The sequence below is a fragment of the Jaculus jaculus genome, chromosome 1, assembly GCF_020740685.1.
Source record: "Jaculus jaculus isolate mJacJac1 chromosome 1, mJacJac1.mat.Y.cur, whole genome shotgun sequence".
In the NCBI taxonomy this organism is placed as follows: Eukaryota; Metazoa; Chordata; class Mammalia; order Rodentia; family Dipodidae; genus Jaculus; species Jaculus jaculus.
The window spans coordinates 263,366,143-263,374,755 of NC_059102.1; the positions used below are offsets into that span (position 1 = coordinate 263,366,143).

The window sequence follows — 8,613 nt, forward strand, 5'->3', positions numbered from 1 at the left end:
GCTGCCTAGTGATAGCTCCTTCCTCCAATCACAGGGTGCCGCAAATGGAAGGGGCGGAGCTACAGTGGTTCCCGCCCCTGACGCTGCGCTCGGCTCGCAATGACCCACCCATGATGTGCTGCGCCCCCTGCTGGACCAGTCTCTTTCCGTCTGTGGTTGCACTTGTCTGCGGTGCCTACGAGAAAGTAAGGCAACCTGACCAGAGATGTAGATAGAAAACGCATCTGGCAAAACAAGGGTCATAATAAATCTGTAACAGGCCGTGTGTGGTGGCGCAGGCCTTTAATCCCAGCATTTAGGAGGCAGAGGTACGAGGATCGCTGTGAGTTCGAGGCTACCCTGAGACTACATAGTGTATTCCAGGTCAGCCTGGGCTACAGTGAAACCCTATATCGAAAAACCAAAAAAATAAAAAATAAAAATCTTTTATAACAGTTCAGGTAGTCCTGGAGTCTAATATTAATCTTTGAAGTTTTTGTGAAAAGAACGTGTAGGTTTTCTAAAGCTGACCACAGAAGCTGGGCATAGTGGAGCACACCTATGAATTGAGCCCTCTGGAAGCAGAGAAAGTAAGATCTCTGCAAGTTCAAGACCATCCTAGAGAGTTCCAAGCCAGTTTGGGATACATAGAAGGCCAAAGAAAAGGGCAGGGCGGGGCGGGGCAGGGCAAAAAAAAAAACGTGGGCTGGAGAGATGGCTTAGAGGTTAAGGTGCTTGACTGCAAAACCAAAAAACCCAGGTTCTATTCTCCAGGTCCCAAGTAAGCCAGATGCACAAGGTGGCACATGCAAGTAAGAAATGGTTCCTCAACTTAATGGCCTTGGTTTTGGACTTTGAGGGTGGGGAGAACCTTTTATTTTTTTTGGTTTGATCTCAATCTAGCCCAGGCTGACATGGAATTCACTATGTAATCTCAGGGTGACCTCAGATTCGCTGTGATCTTTCTACCTCTACCTCCCGAGTGCTGAGATTAAAAGTGTGCACCATCATGTCTGGCTTTGTTTGTTTTCAAGGTAGAGTCTCACTCTAGCCCAAGCTGATCTGGAATTCACTATGTAGTCTCCAGCCTGGAACTCATGGTGATCCTCCTGCCACTGCTGCCTGAGTGCTAGGATTAAAGGTGTGCACCACCATGCCTGGCTAAATTTTTATTTTTATAATTCTTAATATCTTTTTTAAGAGAGAGAGAGAGAATGGGCATGCCAGGGCCTCTAGCCACTACAAATGAGCTCCAGACACATGTGCCACCTTGTGTATCTGGCTTACATGGGCACTGGAGAATCAAACCTGGGTCTTTAGTCTTTGTAGGCAAGTGCCTTAACCACTAAGCCATCACTCCAGCCTTAAGATTTTATTTTATTTATTTTCAAGGAGGGAGTGATTGAGAGAGTATGACTATAGGCATGCCAAGGCCTCCAGCTGCTACAACGAAGTCCAGATACATGCACCACTCTGCACTTTACATGGGCACTGGGGAATGGAACTCAGGTCATTAGACTTTGCAAGCAAGCGTCAACTGCTTAGCCATCTCCCTACCCCTGGAGAGCATCTTTTCTGTGGGCTTTTTCCTCATCCCTTAGCAGGATAAGGTCACTTTTACCTCCACATGGCTCAAATTCCTCTCCCTAACTGCCTATCAGCCCTCTACTTCTCCCTCATCTCCCCCCCACCCCTGAGTCTATGGGATGATGACTGCTCTGGGTGCTTCTAGTTGGAAAGGGGCCTCAATAATGACAGTCGGGTGGCCCTCTTTGGGAGGTTTTCAGACTGATTCAAAACCACAAAGTATCTTCTTGTTTCTACATGAGAGGAAACAAATCAGGTTATATGATTAGAATACAGGGCCTAAAACAAAGAACTAGCCTCATTATTATGATGGGTACCAGGAACAGCAGAATCCATAGAAATACTAAATGTCCTATTGAGGAGCAGAGACTACTAAGCCAACTGTCTCCTGCTACCTGTACTTAAAGAAAATATTATTTATTTTTGTTTGTTTTTGTTTTTAGTTTTTTCAAGGTAGGGTTTTACTGTAGCCCAGGCTGACCTGGAATTCACTATGTAGTCTCAGGAGGGCCTTGAACTCACAGCAATCTTCCTACCTCTGCCTCCCGAGAGCTGGGATTAAAGGCATGTGCCACCACGTCTGGGTTATTTATTTATTTGAGAGTGGCAGATAGAGAAAAAGAACAGGCACTGCAAGTCCTCTAGCCACTGCAAATGAACTCCAGATGCATGTGCCCCTTTGTGCATCTGGCTTCTATGGGTACCACGAATTGAACCTAGGTCCTTAGACTTCTCAGGCAAGCACCTTAACCTGTAAACCATCTCTCCAGCCTACCTGTTCTTTTAATATGTATATTAGTTCTGCTAGTATTGACAGAAAGACGACCAGACTTGAGCACCTCATATTATTCAGTTACCACAGTGTACCCAGCTCTTCTTGTCCCTTTCTGAAAAAATGAGCTTCCACCTGTGTATTAACTCTAGATCAGGGTAGTCTAGTGACTGACCTCTAAGGTCTGGCCTGTCTGCCTGAAGTTCCATCACAACTTCACAAGAATGAAAGGGCCCTTCCTCTTCTGGGAGGTATGTAGCTGGGTTAAGATTAGGACATATTAGGCAGTGACCTTGGAATAACTCAGAAGACACCATGGTGCTGAGAAGTGACAGAGGAGTGCTCAGCACTGAACTATCTCAATCACACCTTCCATGGCTCAGGGTCCATTGCAGAAAAGGTGGTGGAAAGAATGTAAGAGCCAAAGGAAGGGTAGGATTCCTTACAAAGTGCTCCTCCAGACACAAAATGGCCTGGATATCCATAACCTCACAGTGCCTGACACTACCTACACAAGACCATCAAAATAGGAGGAAAAGATCATGACGTCAAAATAAAAGAGAGACTATGCCAGGCGTGGTGGCACACGCCTTTAATCCCAGCACTCGGGAGGCAGAGGTAGGGGGATCACCATGAGTTTGAGGCCACCCTGAGACTCCATAGTGAATTTCAGGTCAGCCTGGGCTAGAGTGAAACCCTACCTTGAAAAACCAAAATAAATAAATAAATGAGAGAATGACTGACAAGGGGAGGGGATATGATGGAGAATGGAGTTTCAAAGGGGGGAGGGAGGAAATTACCATGGGACATTGTTTACAATTATGGAAGCTGTCGATAAAAAATATATTAGGACGTACCCTTCGACTATATTGGGTCCCTCCATGAGCAAGGCCTGAGATTGTACCAGGCAGTTATCTGATAGCCATAGATGACTCTTAAGGTTCAAAATGCCCCAATGTCATGGGGAGTTAGGGTGGTAAGAGGTCGGCCAAAGACTAGCTTTTGTGCTTCAGATATAAAAATTCCTACTGCTGCTATGGCCCTGAGGCATCCTGGTCATCCCTTAGCAACTTGATCTAGTTCTCTATTTCATTGCCCCACAGGTACTGTACTAGGAGTCCAAGAGCTTTACTAAGATGCTCCAGGATGCTGTAGTAGGACTCCCTTTCTTTCACTTACTTACCAGGAAAATTCAGACTGGATGGGCAAACCCAATGCTGAAGCACAGGTAAGAGTGGCCCTTTAACTGTTTACAGGAACACTCCGCCTCTGGAGTCAATTCTCTGGGGGCTGAGGAATGATTCTGTGCCTCTTAGACCTTGGTACAGATTGAGCCTTCTCAGGATAGCCAGGGATCAATATTTGGCAGTAGCCTGCCACCCCCACACTACACTGGAGGCTTAGATAGGAGGATTAACATGAGTTCAAGGCCAGCCTGGGGCTACCAAATGAGTTCCAGGTTAGCCTAGGCTCAAGTAAAACCCTACCTTGGGGGAAAAAAATGAAACAAACATTATATCCTGGAGGACTGGTAATTAGGAAGTTCCAAACTGAAACACAGGGTCCTTAAGGCTCAGGAGGAAGGAAACACCTCACAAGTATCAGGAAGGTTGTTGAAACTTCCAAGATTCACAAGGCCTCTTCCTAAGGATATAAAAAGGAATAAGAACTGCTTTGGAGGGCTGGAGAGATGGCTTCGTGGTTAAGAGTACTTCCTGTGGAAGCATAAGGGCTGGAGAAAGCCTGAGAAACAGGATCCACATAAAACCCAGGTAGCCCACACCTCTAGGTGTGGCACTAGGGAGGCTGAGCTGGGAGGATCACTGTGAGTCTGAGGCCAGCCTGGGATTGCAGAGTGAGTTCCAGGTCAGCCTGAGCATGTCATCTGTATCCCAAATCTGGTAGGGAAGCTCTAAATTGTCTGTTCCAAAACACACACTATTGGCATGTCCCAAGGCTAATTTAAACAAAATCGAACTTCTTGGGCACCTGCCTGCCAACTCAGCTCTGTTCAAATATGACCACAAAATTCCTTAGATAATGGCTACCACTGGCCTAAATTTGGTACTTTTGATTTCAATATTCTTTTAAAAATATTTTTGTATTTACTTATTTGAGAGAGAGAAAGAGGGAGAGAGAGAGAGAATGGGCACACCAGGGCCTCCACCACTGCAAACGAACTCCAGACGTATGTGCCTCTTTGTGCATCTGGCTCATGTGGGTCCTGGAGAGTCGACCTGGGATCCTTTGGCTTTGCAGGCTAACGCCTTAACTAATGAACCATCTCTCCAGCCCCCGGATTTTAACAGTCTTATTGATCTTGATAACTTCCTGAGAAAACATGGCGAATGGTCCAAGGTTCCTTACCTTCAGGGCTTCTTTGTCCTCTTTTTCCTGCCCTTCCCTTTAGACCTCTTGTTCTACCTACCAAATCCTCCTCTGTCACCAAAAGCCCTGGAAAATCCTGCCCCTTCTGAAACTCTACTTCTTTCACACAATTTTGCCATCTGGTTGTGACTTGCTAGGGCCTCTCACTCCAAATACAAGCCATTTCACTAAATCAAATACAAACCCTGCCCTCTTAAACGCCCGTCTTTACTGGGCCTCTTTAACTTACTCTGTTTATCTAATTTTTCTCTACTTGCTAGAAGCTAAAATCACTATACAACTTCTAGGTTTTTCTTTTTTTCCTTTCTTTTCCCTTCTTTGCATTACAAGCTACCAAAAGAAAAAAAAAACAAAACCTTTAAATTCAAACCACTGGCTGTTGCCCAGTTAAGATTAAACCCTCACAGTTGGGCATGGTGGTGAACGCCTTTAATCCCAGTACTTGGAAGCCAGAGGTAGGAGGATTGCTGTGAGTTCAAGACTACCTTGAGATTACATAGTAAATTCTAGGTCAGCCTGAGTTAGAGTGAAATCTTACCTCTTAAAAAAAAAAAAAAAAAAAAAGGTTAAGTCCTCACCAGCTTAAAACATGACAAAAATCTTAAAAGGATGTCTCTCCATGTTTCATGGTGTCATGTCTAATGTTGACAACCATGTCATGTCATGTGTTCTATGTCATGTCATGTGTTCTATGTGTTCTATGTTTCTTGTAGTCTGTCCTTATGTATGTCTAAATTTATGGTTATTAATTGTTCCAATACTTATGGTCATTAAATATTCTGGTGCTCATATATTTTAAAATGATGTCAAATTATTAAAATCAGGCTTACAACATATTTAAAATAATTAACCTTTATGTTTTTGACAGAGTGCTTATCCAATATTATATATATATATAATATATATTATATATATAGATATATTTGTATACCGAATTCTAAACCTGCTTTAATAGAAAGAGATGTATTTTGGGATGAGAAAATACTTCATAAGGTAAAAGATTGTTGTAAAGTATGTTATTAAAAGATATAAAAATGATAGGCTGGAAGTATGGCTTAGCGGTTAAGGCATTTGCTTGCAAAGCCAAAGGACCCAGGTTCGATTCCTCAGGACCCACGTTAGCCAGATGCACAGAGGGCACATGGTTTTGGAGTTTGGCTCCAGTGGCTGGAGGCCCCGGCATGCCCATTCTCTCTCTCTCTCTCCCCCTCTTTCTCTGTTAAATAAATAAATAAATATTTTAAAAGAGTTATAAAATGATATAGAAAGATTGTGGAACTTAAACTGAAGGTCTGGGTTGCCTGTGGTAAAATGGGTTAACTTAAAATTTTTCATTCTCGAGAAGCGCCACCGCCGCCGCGCGCGCCGCTCGGGCCCTGCGTAGCCTGTCTGCCGCCTCGTCCTCCCTCTTCCCCGCCGCCGTGATAAGCGCCAGTCGTGCCGCAGTCAGGATGGCAGTGCAGTGGTTGGCATTGACTTGGGTACTACGAACTCCTGTGTTGCAGTTATGGAGGACAAACAAGCAAAGGTGCTGGAGAATGCCGAAGGTGCCAGAACCACCCCTTCCGTTGTTGTCATTACAGCAGATAGAGAACGGCTTGTTGGCATGCCAGCAAAGCGACAGGCTGTCACCAACCCAAATAACACATTCCATGCCACTAAGCGTCCCATTGGCCGCCGTTATGATGACCCTGAAGTACAGAAAGACACTAAGAACGTTCCATTTAAAATTGTTCGTGCCTCCAATGGCGATGCATGGAAAACTATTCTCAAGTCAGATTGGAGCATTTGTGTTGATGAAGATGAAGGAGACTGCAGAAAATTACATTTTTTGCTGTGGTAACAGTTCCTGCTTATTTCAGTGACTCACAGAGACAGGCCACTAAGGATGCTGGTCAAATATCTGGACTGAATGTACTTGGGGTTATTAATGAACCCACAGCTGCTGCTCTGGCCTACGGTCTAGACAAATGTGAAGATAAGATTATTGCTGTGTATGATTTAGGTGGTGGAACTTTTGATATTTCTATCCTGGAAATTCAGAAAGGTGTGTTTGAGGTGAAATCCAAAAAATGGGGACACTTTCTTAGGCAGTGAAGACTTTGACCAAGCCTTATTACGGCACATTGTGAAAGAATTCAAGACAGAGACAGGGGTGGATTTGACCAAAGACAACATGGCCCTGCAGAGGGTGCGGGAAGCTGCTGAGAAGGCTAAATGCGAACTCTCCTCATCTGCACAGACTGATATCAACTTGCCCTATCTTACAATGGATGCTTCTGGACCCAAGCATTTGAATATAAGCTGACTAGATCTCAGTTTGAAGGTATTGTTACTGATTTAATCAAGAGGACTATTGCTCCATGTCAGAAAGCTATGCAAGATGCAGAAGTCAGCAAGAGTGACATTGGAGAAGTGATTCTTGTTGGTGGTATGACAAGGATGCCCAAGGTTCAACAGACTGTGCAAGAACTTTTTGGCAGAGCACCAAGTAAAGCTGTTAATCCTGATGAGGCAGTAGCCATTGGAGCTGCCATTCAGGGAGGCGTGTTGGCTGGTGATGTCACAGATGTTCTGCTGTTAGATGTTACTCCACTGCCTCTGGGTATTGAGACTCTGGGAGGTGTGTTTACCAAGCTTATTAACAGGAACACCACTATTCCAACCAAAAAGAGCCAGGTATTTTCTACTGCTGCTGATGGACAGACTCAAGTAGAAATTAAAGTGTGTCAGGGTGAGAGAGAGATGGCTAGAGACAACAAACTTCTTGGACAGTTTACTTTGACTGGAATTCCCCCAGCCCCTCGTGGAGTCCCTCAGATTGGAGTTACATTTGATATTGATGCCAATGGGATCGTACATGTTTCTGCTGAAGATAAGGGCACGGGACATGAACAACAGATTGTAATCCAGTCTTCTGGTGGACTAAGCAAAGATGATATTGAAAATATGGTTAAAAATGCAGAAAAGGATGCTGAAGAAGATCGAAGAAAGAAGGAACGAGTTGAAGCAAGTTAATATGGCCGAAGGAATTATTCATGACGCAGAGACGAAGATGGAAGAATTCAAAGACCAGTTGCCTGCTGATGAGTGCAACAAGCTAGAAGAAGAGATTTCCAAAATGAGGGATCTCCTGGCTCAAAAAGACAGTGAAACAGGAGAAAACATTAGGCAGGCAGCATCATCCCTTCAGCAGGCATCATTGAAGCTCTTCGAAATGGCATGTAAAAAGATGGCTTCTGAACGAGAAGGGTCTGGAAGTTCTGGCACTGGTGAACAAAAGGAAGATCAAAAAGAGGAGAAACAGTAGTTTATTATAGAACATTATACGATGAAAGGACAAGGTACTATGAAATAGCTTGGGAGTGAAGGGACTTCCTGAGCAGAAAGGGGCAAACTTTAGTCTTTTTACTGTATTTTTGCAGTATTCTATATATAATTTCCTTAATATGTAAATTTAGTGACAATTAACTAACTCATTAAATGGTCGGTAAAGCCAGCAGTAGCAAGTTCACAATGTTCAGTCCCTAGCCTATTATTTTGCAGTTGCATGTAAGGGGTTGGGGTCAGACTATTTACCAATCATTATAAAAATATATGGTTTGTGCTCAAGTGGCTACATTTTAATCAGAATGAAAACAGTTTTCACAACACCATGAAGGTAGTCTGCATTGGACAGTGAATGAAACCATATGGCAGTCCTTTTGGCCAAGAGTACTGCTGTAAAGAAAAGCCTTTGTGAACATGGGGTCCTTTAGCTGCTGCCTTGTGGGGCAATGGTTGTGGGTTGTAGCAGCTCAGTCAGTGAAAAACTGAGCTAGCTGTGTTAGGGATAGCCTTTAAAATAAGGCATGATGAAGTTCCTCGTGTTGCTGAAATACATTTGC

The 8,613-nt window shown here is 43.9% G+C and overlaps 1 pseudogene; it reads left to right on the forward strand.

Annotated features, from left to right (window-relative positions):
* Positions 1 to 44: 44 nt before the first annotated feature.
* On the forward strand, positions 45 to 8,209 carry LOC101616629 (annotated as a pseudogene).
* Positions 8,210 to 8,613: the final 404 nt, after the last annotated feature.